Source organism: Hypanus sabinus, chromosome 11 (genome assembly GCF_030144855.1).
Source record: "Hypanus sabinus isolate sHypSab1 chromosome 11, sHypSab1.hap1, whole genome shotgun sequence".
Lineage (NCBI taxonomy): Eukaryota > Metazoa > Chordata > Chondrichthyes > Myliobatiformes > Dasyatidae > Hypanus > Hypanus sabinus.
The window spans coordinates 83,964,748-83,979,887 of NC_082716.1; the positions used below are offsets into that span (position 1 = coordinate 83,964,748).

Below are 15,140 nucleotides of genomic sequence, written 5' to 3' on the forward strand. Positions count from 1 at the left end.
ATGCCCACTGGGAATTCTAGGATAGTGATTGAGAAATCCACCTGCTCATATACTCCAAATCCCAAGCTAAGGACTGAGATAGGTTGGGATAAGTTGGAATTAAGTTGCACTTAAAAAGTGAACTTTCTTCATTCTGTCCCACCCATCAGTTTGTGTGACTGAGAAATGCTCTTTGCATATTCTCATTGTCCTTCATTAACTATCAAGATGACAATAGATAAAGGCATATCTCTGCATATCAATATGCCTACTCACTACAGCTGACTCCCGCAGCTACTAGAAGTTCTGATGCGACTTGTTGACTGCCCTTTGCAGCAGTTACAGTCAGGGTAAGTGAGCAAGTACATTACTTCACAGACATGCATGTAGACTTCTTGGCCAAAGAGGTGCACAGTGGATTTGGAGTGCTGGAAACCCAACAAGGCCAAGATTAACCTGCAGTGACATCACAATCCTTCACCTTACCTTCTCTGTACATATGGTAATATTAAATCAATTTACAAATTTAGACCATAAGACCATAAATTATAGGAGCAGAAGTAGGCCATTTGGCCCATCGAGTCTGCTCTACCATTTAATCATGGGCTGATCCAATTCTTCCAGTCATTCCCACTCACCTGCCTTTACTCCATACCCTTTGATGCCCTGGCTAATCAAGAACCTATCCATCTGTCTTAAATACACCCAATGACTTGGCCGTCACAGCCACTCGTGGCAATAAATTCCACAGATTCACCACCCTCTGACAAAAGTAATTCCTCCACATCTCAGTTCTAAAAGTACGTCCTTCAATCCTGAAATTGTGCCCAGGATCCCCTACTATGGGAAATAACTTTGCCATATCTAATCTGTTCAGGCCTTTTAACATTCAAAATGTTTCTATGAGTTTCACCCCTCATTCTCCTGAACTCCAGGAAATACAGCCCAAAAGCTGCCAGGTGTTCCTCATGTGGTAACCCTTTCATTCCTGGAATCATTCTCGTGAATCTTCTCTGCACCCTCTCCAATGTCAGTATATCCTTTCTAAAATAAGGAGCCCAAAACTACACACAATACTCTGTGTTGTCTCACGAGTACCTTTTAGAGCCTCAACATCACATCCCTGCTCTTATATTCTATACCTGTAGTAATGAATGCCAACATTGCATTCACCTTCACAGCCAACTAAACCTGGAGGTTAACCTTTAGGGTATCTTGTACAAGGACTCCCATGTCCCTTTGCATCTCTGCATTTTGAATTCTCTCTCCATTGAAATAATAGTCTGCCTGTTTATTTCTTCCACCAAAGTGCATGATCATACAATTTCCCACATTGTATTTCATTTGGCACTTGTTTGCCCATTCCCTAAACTATCTAAGTCTCTCTGAAGGCTCCCTGTTTCCTCAAATTTACCTGCTCCTCCACCTAGCTTTGTATCTTTGGCAAATTTAGCCACAAATCTATTAATAACCATGGTCCAATACATTGACATACATCGTAAAAAGCAGTGGTTCCAACACCGACCCCTGTGGAACTGCACTGGTAACCAGCAGTTGGCCAGAATAGAATCCCTTCATTCCCACTCTCTGTTTTTTGCTGATCAGCCAATGCTCCACCCATGCTAGTAACTTCCCTGTAATTCCATGGGCTCTTATCTTGCTAAGCAACCACATGTGCGGCACCTTGTCAAAGGCCTTCTGAAAATCCAAGTACACCAAGTCTACTGCATCTCCTTTGTCTACCCTGCTTGTTACTGTGGACCCAGCCAGTTCCCCTCTACCACCACTCTCCTCTATCTAGCGGAATTGTTCCTTACTCTTAATAATTTCTCCCTTGGCTTCTCCCATTTCCTTCAAACTAAAGGTGTAGCCATATGGGTCCCAGCTATACCTGTCTTTTTGTTAGCTATGTAGAACAGTCCATGTTCCAAGCCTATACTGGTATCCTTCCCCCTCTTTTCCTTCGCTACATCGATGACTGCATTGGCACTGCTTCCTGCATGCATGCTGAGCTCATTGACTTCATTAACTCCTATCTCTTCCCACCGATCTCCCTCCTGGCACTTGTAAGCGGAACAAGTGCTACACCTACCCTTACACTTGCTCCCTCACCACCATCCAGGGCCCCAGACAGTCCTTCCAGGTGAGGCGACACTTCACCTGTGAGTCAGCTGGTGTGGTATACTGCATCCGGTGCTCCTGGTGTGGCCTTTAATATATTGGTGAGACCCGATGCAGACTGGGAGACCGTTTCGCTGAACACCCACACTCGATATGCCAGAGAAAGTAGGATCTCCCAGTGGCCACACATTTTAATTCCACGTCCCATTCAAATTCTGATATGTCTATCCATGGCCTCCTCTACTGTCAAAATGAATCCAAACTCAGGTTGGAGGAACAACACCTTATATACCGGCTGGGTAGCCTCCAACCTGATGGCATGAACATTGACTTCTCTAACTTCCATTAATGCCCCTCCTCCCCTTCTTACCTCATACCTGACATCTTTAGTTGTTTACCTGTTCTCCATCTCCCTCTGGTGCTTCGCCCCTCCCCCTTTCTTTCTCCCTAGGCCTCCCATCCCATGATCCTTTCCCTTCTCCAGCTCTGTATCACTTTCGCCAATCACCTTTCCAGCTCTTAGCTTCATCCCACCCCCTCCAGTCTTCTCCTATCATTTCGCATTTTCTGCTCCCCTCACTACTTTCAAATCTCTTGCTATCTTTCCTTTCAGTTAGTCCTGACTGAGGGTCGACAGTACTTCTCCTTATAGATGCTGCCTGGCCTGCTGTGTTCCACTAGCATTTTGTGTGTGTTGCAAAATACGCATTCAGTTCCTTGCCTTCTCTGCATCTCTCATTACAATATCTCCAGCATCATTTTCTATTGGTCCTATTTCTAACCTTGACTCTTTGTTACCTTTTGTATACTTAAAAAAGCTTTTAGCATCTTCTTTGAAATTAGTCGCCACCTTCCTCTTATAATTCCTCTTTTCCTTCTGAATGAACGTCTTAGTTTCCTTCTGCAAGTTTTTAAAAGCTCCCCGATCCTCTATCTTCCAACTAGCTCTGGCTTCCTTGTATACCCTCTCTTTTGCTTTTACTTTGGCTCTAACTTCACTTGCCAGCCATGGTAGTGTCCTTCTTCCATCCAAAAATTTCTTCTTATTTGGAATATACCTGTCCTGTACTTCCCTCATGTTTTATGATTTACTCATGATTTACTAATTTACCCATCTCCTCTTTATACTGGCCATCTCCCTTCTCCAATCTCAGTTCTGATGCAGTGTTTTGACCAGAAACATTGACAATTGTCCACAGATGCCTCTCACCCTACTGAATTCCTTTAGTAGACTGATGCTTCAGATTCCAGCATCTACAAACTTCTGTGTCTCTATTTTAAAAGTAGAATGTTACTTGTTAGAAAGTGAGAATTAATGGACTGTGACGGATATGGACTCCTGCTAGATTCTTTTATTGAATGACCCCAGATGCTGTGTTTTGTTTGTATCCTGGAGATACAAACAATTAATGACTATATGATAGGAAACTAGGTTAAGCCGCCATCATTCCCTACACCGTCTCTCTGACATTGTGTATTCTGGCGCATTCCCAGACTAACTGGCAATTAGTTAAATCAAGCACTGTCAAGTAAACTCCACAAAGAGTTACCCTTCCATAAACTCCACACAAGGTTAACAGAAAATAAAAATAAAAGGAAATTGGAGCAGAAATCTTCTGACTCATTAAAGCCTTAAGGCCTTGTTTCCTTTTATCTTTCATCCATTATTGACTTTTGTAATACCTCTGACTTCAATACTTTATCTTTAATTCAGTTCAATGTATCTTCTGACTCTTGCCTTTACCAGGATTCTATCCGTCAGCTTGAGTCTTTTTTTTAAACGAACATATCAATTTCTCTCTTGATGACTTTTGAACTATCCTTGCGGTGAAATTGTCTTGAACAGAACATTGAAATTGATGATACATTGGCATGTATTGCAAAGCATCATACGGATATCTTACTGGATAAGTCTTCAGTCAATAGTGCATTTTGTTGAATTGTTATTGATACTGTTCTGAAGTAAAAGCAGAGCTTCTTAATGTGAGATAGTCCATGGCCTTGAAGTACATCTTCATGACATTTTTTAAAATTTCCCTTTCAAGTGAGTGATTGCAGTCATCCATGTCTGACTGATAGAATGTTTCTTTACAACTGACCCTGAAATAAATCTCAAAGTCTTACTCATGTTGGTATAATACAATGATGGACTGCAAGTATATTTACCATTGCCTTTTGAAAACAGACTATAATACCTCCTGTTATTGGATTGTGTCTCTGGCACACAGCAAGTGGTGATGTGCTGTATCTCGAGGACTCACTGGAAAACATGGCTACATGAATGGTTACAAACTGCTGTCAAAATTACTTTCTGTGATGTTGTGTGTGCTTAACATGCTCATGGGGACTGGACTGGGCTTGTGGGTGTTGGGTATGTGGTATGTGAATAATTTCACTCACCATAACTCTAAACTGAATTTTCAACCTACATATTCACTTTCAAGAACTCTTACAACTCATGTTGTGAGTCTATTTTTTTTATTTGCTCAATTTGTCTTCTTTGCACATTGGTTGCTTGTTCATCTTTGCTTATATATGACCCCATGGATTCTATTCATTTTTCCTGTAAATGCCTGCAAGAAAATGAATTCTATGGTACAATATGGTAACATATACACACTTTGATAATGAATTTACTTTGAACTGCAAGAGAAAGTGGTAGAGGTAGGGTCAATTGTGATGGTAAAAGGCATTTAGACTGATAGATGTAGAAGAAAGGTTTGGGCAGGGGTTGCCTTGCTTAATGGCATTGGTCCATGGAATAAAAATGGTTGGGAACCCCTGGTTCAGAGTGCTGTACACCAAATCCAGGCAAATGCAACTAGCTCAGGAAGGTGACAACGACATAGAGTGATATTTCTTAGCTCATCCCATCCATACTGACTGTGTTGCCTAGCAAGCAAATGTTATGGGCTACATTTGGCCCATAACTCTCTAAGACCCTCTTATACTATCCACATACTTATCTAGATGGCTTTATATGTTGCTAATGTTCCCCGCTCAGCTATAATTTCTGGTAGCTCCTTCCAAATTTACACCATCCTTAGTGTGAAGAAGCTTCTCTTGATGTCTCTTTTAAATCTCTCACCTCTGACCTTGAACTCTGTCACCTGTTGTTTGCACTTCCTCCCTTGGAAAAAACAATATGTGTGTGCACCCTATCTATGCTCCTCATAATCTCATGTACAGTACTGTGCAAAAATTTTAGGCCCATACTTTATGTATGTATATATCTATAGAGCTAGCTAGGTGCCTAAGATTTTTGCACAGTACTGTAGTTGTCAACATTGAGTTTGCAAATCTGGCTTTAGCAAAGGATGTTGGGAATGGCAAGGATGGAATACTGTGGGAAGGGTGTGTGACAGGTGGCAGAGAAGGAGTGTCAGGAAAGGGTGGCTGTGCAGGTACAGATGCACCCAGTCCTGAGACCTTGCCTAAGTCATTTGATTCCAGACAGTTGGTTTATCGATCATTTCAGATTGCTTCTCTGGTGCTTCCTGCTCCCTCCCCTCTCCTTTCTCCTTTACCCAAACACGATTGCCTCTCCTTGCCCCCTTCCCACACTCAGCCCACAACAGAGACCCATAGCAGAATCAGATTTGTCATCACTCACGTATATCGTGAAATTTGTGTTTTCTTTTGTGGCAGTGGTACAGTGCTATACATAAAATTGCTACAGTGCTGAGCAAAAATTTAGGCTCCCTAGCTAGATATATGTGCCTAAGACTTTTGCACAGTATTGTACCTCAATCAGGTCACTCAATCTCCGATATTCCTAGGAGGAACATCTTTGTCCATGCAACCTCTCCTCATAACTCAGCCTCATAGCGGCCATCTCCCTCCATTCTTTGCACATTCATGCGCCTATCTAACAACCACTTAATCTCAGGGCCCCAAGTCGGGAAAGAACCTTGGTAAATCTCCGCTGTCTTTCTAGTTTAATAACATCTTTCCTATAACAGCTGACCAAAAACGTACACAATATGCCAAGTGCAGTAACAACAACATCTACAACTGCAACATAATTTCCCAACTGCTATGCTCAATGCGATGATTGATGAGGGTCAGGATGCCAAATGCCTTTTTCACCATCCTATCTGTTTCAGATACTGCTTTCAGTGAACTGTGCACTTGTACACCCAGGTCCCATGGATGAATTAGGCCAAAGGGCCTGTTTATGATCTGTATCTTTCTATGACACTATGGACACTGGCAAAAACATATTGGACCACTTGTTAAGTGTACATACCAAATGTGTCTCCCTAACCATATGTTGATGTTTACCTTTGGAGTACAGTCTCACCTGGCTTACAGTCTAGATCCAAAGAACACACTTACACAAGTGACAGACACCACCTTATGGAAGAACAGATCTCTGACTGACAGCACATTCTGGTTCTGTGTCCCCGTGAGTGACTGACAGATTTGGAGTGCAACTGACGGTCCCATGTCGTTAGACTGCAACTTTATGTTTGACATAAAAGTGATGTGACAGACAGTCCAAACCTCGAGAGTGTTTCATTGGAGTTTTAATTCAATGACCTACATCTTAATTGAATGTAATTTATCAGTAAGTAGACACTTTTCTTACTCAGCTAGAATTGAATGAAATTTCCCAGAAGCAAATCACTTTTATGAAGAGAGCTAAGGGCAGGAAGAGAAAGGTCAGGCCACAGTGGTATTGACCTGATTGAGCGCATTGACAAAAGACCTACATGCTGGTTGCCACTTTAAGGCTGTTTAACTTCATCAAAGTTTTGGTTTGTGTTTGATAACCTGATGGTAACTTTAATGAGAAGGAGAGTGTAGCTTTGGGAGCAGAATTCCAAAATGCCAGAACATCAGGAAGTCAAATCCAAACTGATGCCTTTAACATTTGACTGAAGCACATTGTTTACTTGCATATCCTTCAGGCGGGGTTGGCTGCTTATGAATTGTGTTGATGATGTAATCAGGGAATAATCTCAATTCGCTTTTACATGTAATGGCCCACTCTTGGCTTTCCTTAGCTCTCTGAAGGTCATCATTTTAAACCAAAATAAGGACATCAAGAGGGCCCTAAATAAAACTCAAGTAAGTGATCTTTAAATACTTTCCACTTTTTGCTGGTTCCTTACCAATCCTGGGAATGAGCCATTGAGTAACACAGCAGAGTTGGCATGGATGAATTTTCTTCAGCTGGCTTGTCCACTCCTACCAACATGTTTCTTCTGCCAGTACTTGGATATACCTGGCCAAGTGGCACCTACGTGTTGTTATTATATATACCTCAAGCACTTCCTCTGGCAGCTCGTATCATATATACACTACCTTGAACTTGAAGAAGTTGCCCCTCAGCTCCTTTTTTGATCTTTCTTCTCTCACTTTTAACATATGCCCTCTAATTTTTGGCTTCTTTTGATGAAGCCCTTGCCTGCCCATTTCATAAATCACACCCTTGAGTCCCAGTAACATTCTCATAAATTTTCATTGCAATCTTTCCACCCGATGTTTCTAACCAAAACTGTACACAATGCTCCCGATGTGGTGTCAACAAAATCTTGAACTGTAACAAAATATTCCAGCTCCTCTACAATGCCCTGTCTGATGAAGGCCAGCATGCCAAATGCTTTCTTCACCTACCTGTGCTGCTGCTTTCAGATAAGGTTATGTTCTGAATATTTTTCCAAATACAAAGTGTTCTATATTTTGATAGATTTCTGGATAGTGTAAGGTTGGATTAACTAGTGGCTACCTTAAATTAGATTGCAGACAAGAAGTAAAATGGCTGACCTCAGTCTCAGGAGCCTTCTGTTCAGATACCTACAATGAGAGGAAGAGGAGAAGTCAAAGGGAATTTGCAGAGTGTGCGCGCGCACTCACGCGTGTGTGTGTGTGTGTGTGTGTGTGAGAGAGAGAGAGAGAGAAAGAAAAAAATAGGAGTTAACTTAGGTGTCCAAGTAATCTACCAATTTGTACATCTTTGGGGTGTGGGGAGGAAAGTAGATCCTCCAAGGGAAATCCACTTGCAAGGGAGCAAGCAAATCCAACAGATTGCATTGGATTTCTGGAGTTGCAAGACAGTAATTCTACCAGGTGTGTCACATTGCCACCATATGAAATGTAGGTCGCGTATTGAGTCAAATGTTGCACGTGGTAAAGTGTTCATGCAACCAATCACCTGGGAGTGTATTGACTGGCTGCATGAGAGGATTGGAGGGAGGCAATTATTGTCCCCTTGTTCAAAAAAGGTAGTAGGGATAGTCTGGGTAATTATAGACCAGTGAACCTTATGACTGTGGTGGGAAAATCTTGGAAAAGATTCTTAGAGATAGGATCTATGGGCATTTAGAGAATAATGGTCTGTTCAGGGACAGTCAGCATGGCTTTGTGAAAGGCAGATCGTGCTTAACAAGCCTGATAGAGTTCTTTGAGGAGCTGATCAGGCATATAGATGAGGGTAGTGCAGTGGATGTGATCTACATAGATTTTAGTAAGGCATTTGACAAGGTCCCACACGATAGGCTTATTCAGAAATTCAGAAGCCATGGCATCCAGGGAAGTTTGGCCAGGTGGATTCAGAATTGGCTTGCCTGCCGAAAGCAGAGGGTTGTGGTGGAGGGAGTAGATTCGGATTGGATGGTTGTGACTAGTGGTATCCCACAAGGATTGGTTCTTGGACTTCTACTTTTCGTGATTTTTATTAACAAGCTGGATGTGGGGGTAGAAGGATGGGTTGGCAAGTTTGCAGACAACCCAAAGGTTAGTGGTTTTGTGGATAGTGTAGAGGATTTTTGAAGATTGCAGAGAAACATTAATATGATGCAGAAGTGGGCTGAGAAGCGGCAGATGGAGTTCAACCAGAGAAGAGTGAGGTGGTACACTTTGGAAGGACAAATTCCAAGGCAGAGTACAAAGTAAATGGCAGGATACTTGGTAGTGTGGAGACACAGAGGGATCTGGGGGTACATGTCCACAGATCCCTGAAAGATGCCTCACAGGTAGCTAGGGTAGTTAAGAAAGCTTATGGGGGGTTAGCTTTCATAAGTCGAGGAATAGAGTTTAAGAGTCGCAAGGTAATGATACAGCCCTATAAAACTCTGGTTAGGCCACACTTGGAGTATTGTGTCCAGTTCTGGTTGCCTCACTATAGAAGGATGTGGAAGCATTGGAAAGGGTACAGAGGAGATTTACCAGGATGCTGCCTGGTTTAGAGAGTATGCATTATGATCAGAGATTAAGGAAGCTAGGGCTGAGAGGAGACATGATAGAGGTATACAAGATATTAAGAGGAATAGATAGAATAGACAGCCAGCGCCTCTTCCCCAGGGCACCACTGCTCAATACAAGAGGACATGGCTTTAACGTAAGGGGTGGGAAGTTCAAGGGGGATATTAGAGGAAGGTTTTTTACTCAAAGAGTGGTTGGTGCATGGAATACACTGCCTGAGTCAGTGGTGGAGGCAGATACACTAGTGAAATTTTAGAGACTACTAGACAGGTTTATGGAGGAAATTAAGGTGGGGGGATATATGGGGGGGGGCAGGGTTTAAAGGTCAGCACAACATTGTGAGCCGAATGGCCTGAACTGTGCTGTATTATTCTATGTTCTATGTTATCACAGCATGGTATGGAAACACCAATGCCTATGAACAGGAAATCCTACAAAAGGTGGTTGATTTCGCCTTGTACGTCACCAGTAAAGCCTTCCTCACGACTGGACACATCTATATGAAATGCTGTAGTAGGAAAACAATATCCATCATCAGAGGTCCCCACCACCCAGTTCCATGCTTTGTTCTCACTGCTGCTATCAGGTTGGAGATGTAAGAGCATTAGGCTCGTACCATCAGGTTCAAGAACAATTACCACCCTTCAACCATTAGGCTCTTGAACAAAAGGGGATAACTATGCTCATTTTCCTATCCATTGAGAGATTTCTACAACCAATGATCTCACTTTAAGAGCTCTCATGTTCTTGTTATTTATTAAAATTTATTTATATTTGCATCTGCACAGTATGTTGTCTTCTGCACTCTGGTTGATCTTTCATTGATCCTGTTAAGTTACTGTTCTATAGATTAGGTGAGTTTGCCCACAGGAAAATGAAACTCAGTGTTGTATATGGTTACATATATGTACTTCTGTAATAAAATCTATTTTGAACTTTAAACTTTGAAACTGCAGAAGTGAATGTCTTTTGAAGTGAATGGACTTTTGTAGTTTACTTCACAAGGCTAATGCTCAACCATAGAATTTCAGCTTTCCCCTCCTCTTCCAGCTCCCCTTCACTGAAGCAGTTTTGTCTGAATTTCCTTTTGTCACATTATTTGACAAATTCCTTTTCCCATACCTGCAAACCATAAGGTTTTGACATCACTTTTAACTTATGCATCCAAATCTATGCATGTTATTAATATTCTTTTGTCAGAACATGAACTTTGTTGCTTGAAAGTTACAAGTTCATTAATCTTGGAGGGGAAAACAAACAAGATATAAAGTTGTGTTTGCTGTAGTTCTTAAATACAATGAGGTAAGAACAGGCCCATGGAGTAGCAACAGCCTTCCTAAATCAGCATTTTTGGTTATCCATCAATTGTCTATCACCCTACTCACTTCACCTCAGTAAAACTAAACAGCTGATTGTTGATTTATGAAAGGGAATGGAGTGTGAACAGGCACCGGTTTATATTGAAGGATCGTCAGTACAGAGAGCAGCATAAATTCCTGAGCATTAACATATTGGATGACCTGTCATGGGCCAAGCACACAGATGCAATCGCAAGGAGAGTACACAAGCTCCTTGAATTTCTTATGAGGTTAAGGAGGTTCAACTTGTCGCTGAACATTGCAACAAACTTCAGCATACGTATTTTGAAGGTATCCTGACTTGTTGGCAATTCGAATGAACAGGAATGTAAAAAGATGCAGAGAGTAGTGGACTCAGGCCACCAAAGCATGGGCACATGTCTCCCCACTATACGAAGTAATTAGTGTTTTCAGAAGGCAACATCTGTCATCAAACATCCCCACCAATTGGGCTATGCCACCTTCCTGCAGGCAGGAGATACAGAAGCCTGACATCCTACAGGTTCAAGATTAACTACTTCCCTTCAACCATTCAGTTCTTGAACCATCTGGCACAATTCGTTATCTCTGTTTAGCAACAATATGGCCGCATAGATGACTAAACACTGAAATGGACTTTGATCTTTATTTGTTCTCTTTACACTGACCAATTGCCCTCCCAAGGAATACATCTTTGGGGATGTGGGAGGATGATGGAGAACTCATAGGAAACCCACTTTGTCACAGGAAGACTGTGCAATGTCCCCATAGGCAGCAGTACTGGTCAGGATCAAACTCTGGTCTTTAGAGCTGTGAGGCTCAAACTACTGCACCACTGTGACATCAATTTCCCTCTTCTCCTACGCTTCCCTAATTTGTAACCTTTCCTTTTTTCAAGACTGTCATGGAAACCTACATTTGATAATGTTTGCAGAATCTATTCTTTATAAAACTCTGTCAAAATTAGTCTGATTATGCCTCTGTGCCTTAGAATGCATTACTAAATTAATGGTACACTTGGTGCTGAGTGGGCAGCGTTGTTTATCAATCATCTTATATTAGCATCTTCCAAAATGTGCTCCCTGAATTAGTCACGATACAAGTTGACTAACTATGCAATAGATACAGAAGCTTAATCCAGTGGAAAATTAAAGCAGTTTGCTTTTTTATTTCAAATGCAATTTTTCATTTTTAAAAAGTATAACTTTGCACGTTAATAACACTGATAACATAAATTAAGGCTTCAGTTTATCCATAAAATCACTCTCTTACTCAATAATTAATCTGCAGAATTAAATTGATATTCAACTGCTTGAAAAACAATTTTTTATGGAGTTATCAAGTCATACAGCTCATAATTAGGCCATTCAGCCCAGGATGTCGATGCAGACCAAATTCTTCTCTATACTAATCCATTGACTAGCACTTAGTTCATGACATTCAATAGCTTAGTGCTTCAGTTTCTTGTATAGGTACTACTTAACCGTTGTAAGTATCTGTGTCCACCACCACCACCCCCCTGCCCCTGGCAATGTGCTCCAAGTTCCAACCGCTATCTAGATCAGAGGGTCCGAACCTGTGATCCACGGACCCCTCGGTTAATGGTAGGGTCCATGGCATAAAAAAATTGGTATCCCCTGATCTAGATGGAAAATTCATCCTCAGATCCCCTCTCAGCCTCTCCCCTCTGATCTGTAACCAATCTCCTCAATCTGAAATCCAATGATTTAGACAACTTCACATGTGTTCCCTGCTGTCTAACCTGTCTACGCTCTCTCATTATTTTTATATCTTTCATATTTCTCTGCAGCCTCCTCTGCTCCAAGGAAAACTGTCAGCTGATCCAATCTCTTTAAATAACTGAGCCATGACATCCCATGCAACCTTCTGATGAATCTCCTCTGCATCCTCTCCAGCACAATCATGTCTATAATTCTCCACTGTGACCTAATCGATATTTTATAAAGTTGTACCATGACCTTCATCCTCTATTCTATGTCCCAGTTGTATTACCTATGCTTTCTTCAACATCTTTACTGCATTTACTTCTATCTTTAGTGATCCCTGGGCTTTCACACTAAGGCGCTTTTGCTCCTCTAGACCTTCAAGAGCCACGTGCATGTCGTAATGTTATTAGACCCCTCACACTCATCAGGATTAACAGCTATCTGCCATTGCTACATCCATTTTACTAGATAATCAATATTATCCTATAACCTATGATTACCCTCCTTGTCATCAGCAGCTGGGTGTTGCCAAGACTTGATGGCCTAAGTTATAGGGAAAATTTGAACAGGTTTAGAGAGCAGGAGATTGAGGGGAGATTTGAGAGTGAATGCAGGTAGGTCATTTACCCTTAGTTTGGGAGAGTCTAGAACTAGAGGTCTGAGATTTAGGGTGAATGGTGAAATACTTGAAGTGAATCTGAGGGGAAACTTTTTCACCAGATGGTGGTGTGGTGTTGAACTAGTTGCCAGCAGATGTGGTAGATACAGGTCCAATTGTAAAACTTAACAGTTTCGGATAAGTACATGGATAGGAAGGGTTTGGAGGGATATGGCTTGGGTGCAGATAGATAGGACTGGGCAGAAGATGAAGTCACCATAAACTAGATAGGCTGAATGACCAGCTTCTGCACTGTCTTACTATGCCACCATAACACTGCATATCTTCTACAAACAGATAAATCATCACTCCTGCATAGATATCCAAATTATTAATGTGTATCATAAACAGTAAGGGTCCCTGCACCATTTCAAGCACAAAAGCCACCCTCCACCATCACATCCCCGAGTACCAAGCTAATTATGAATCCAATTTGCCTTGAATCCCATAAACTCCAAGTTGCTAAACCAGTCTCAAATGTCAGACTTCGTCAGATGCTTCATTGAAATCCACATGGATTACATCAATCACACTACGCTCTCCAATGGAGTTCTCTACATCTTCAGAAAATTCCATTATGTTAGTCAGATGGAATCCCTCCATAACACAGCCCTACTCACTATCTCTGACTATTGCCTTTTTCCTTACCATTGATGGTACTAGTCTATAGTTCCCTACTGCCTTTCATGAATCAAGACATCACATTTGTTGTCCTCGAACCATCTGGCAACCTACCCATGTCCTGCAAAAATTTAAAAATTTCTGACAGGATCCCAATGATCTCCTTTGTCACCTCCTATTATAGGCTATGATGAATTTCATCAGACCCAAAGGATCTTCCCAACTTTAAGGCTGCAAACATTGCATCTCCTCATTTTTTCCTCCTTAGATTTCCCTACAATAATATCCTTCTCCTTATTGTGCCATCTATGACATTATCTTCACTCTTGGCTCCAAGCTTTTCAGAGGATCTATCTTGGGCTCAAAATACTGATGCAATGTGAAGAAAGTTTACCTGTGTCTCTGCTTCATTAGGAGTATGAGGAGATGTGCAATGTCACCAGAAAATCTTAAATATCTTTAGATGAATGATGGAGAACGTCCTGACTGCAATACAGCCTTGACTGGAGGCTCCAATGCACATGATTAGAAGAAGCTATAGAGTTTGTAGACTCAACCAGTTCCATCCCTGCTCAAGTCTTCTTTTGTCAGGACTTGCTTTATGATATTAAAATCTGCCTGTCCAACCCACCACCAGCATTCAGGATCTTACTTTGCAAACTATCCTGACTCTTTTCTATACCTATCTTTAAATTACAAAATTGTGTTCACTGTCTCCAAAACTCTCTGTGAATGACATCTGTCTGGCTAAAAACAGATCCAGTGCTGCGCCTTCTCAGGGATTATAAGAAACGTAATAACACAGGGAAAATACTTTAAGCAATCATAAGAAGCATTTTATTATATTGTGTTTTCCTTAAAATGACATAGGGAATACCTTTCAACCCGTTGGGATAATGCCTGTCCCCAGGGTTAGGGAAGGGCAGGGTAATCCCATGAGTTAAATTTCCATTTCACATGTTTGCTAACACCTCTTTCATATTGCCCATTATTGAAGCTCAACTTCAAAATGAATTGAGCCCTACCCACACTAGGTTCACCACTGTGAACATCCTTCCTTATATCCTTCTGTTTTATCTCATCTCAATTTGAACTTATAATAATAATAATCATAATAATAATAATAAATAATTTATTGATCCCAAGTGGGTAATTCTTTCATTTACCCAGTAAAATTTAAAACACAGCAGTGTGCAGACTTAACAAATAAGTACAGAATAATAATATACACAGTAATAATTTACCAATGTGCAATAATTTGCAATAATGTGCAATAATACTGTACAAAGTAATAAAACAGAGACTATTGTACTATGATGCGTGTTCTCCTGTCACACAGAGATGAACTGTCATATATGTTTATTGCATTTGGTAGGGAAGTTTTTCTGTAACGATCCTTGTGACAGTGGAGCTGAACGAGTCTGTTTGAAAGGGTGTTCTGCTGCTTATTCAGTTGGTCATGGAGAGGATGTGCTAGACTGACCGTAA

At 41.2% G+C, this 15,140-nt stretch overlaps 1 protein-coding gene across 1 annotated transcript in view; it reads left to right on the forward strand.

The window, feature by feature from the left end:
• astn1 (astrotactin 1) overlaps nucleotides 1-15,140 on the forward strand; it is a 2,712,832-nt gene that overhangs the window by 231,785 nt on the left and 2,465,907 nt on the right. The window lies entirely within an intron of this gene.